Genomic DNA, 259 nt, shown 5'->3' with positions numbered 1-259 from the left:
AAAACCTCATTAGTATACTTAGCGCAAGCGCAGTGGCCACAGGAAGGATGACTCAGCTTATTTCAGCTTCCTGCCGCGTAGCAGTTAGCTGACCGCGCCCTACAAAGTACCACCTTAGGCAGCTCACTGGTGGGGGCAGAATTGGACAGGGATGGCTTTAAGAAACAACCCTAGCCTTCTAACTGGCCAAGCAGCTTCTAACAAGCTGCTAAGGGAAGAAGAAAATGAAACTCTAAGGGAGAAAGAACTATCCCCAAGT

Source organism: Tursiops truncatus, chromosome 9 (genome assembly GCF_011762595.2).
Source record: "Tursiops truncatus isolate mTurTru1 chromosome 9, mTurTru1.mat.Y, whole genome shotgun sequence".
Lineage (NCBI taxonomy): Eukaryota > Metazoa > Chordata > Mammalia > Artiodactyla > Delphinidae > Tursiops > Tursiops truncatus.
This window is presented reverse-complemented; position numbering follows the sequence as displayed.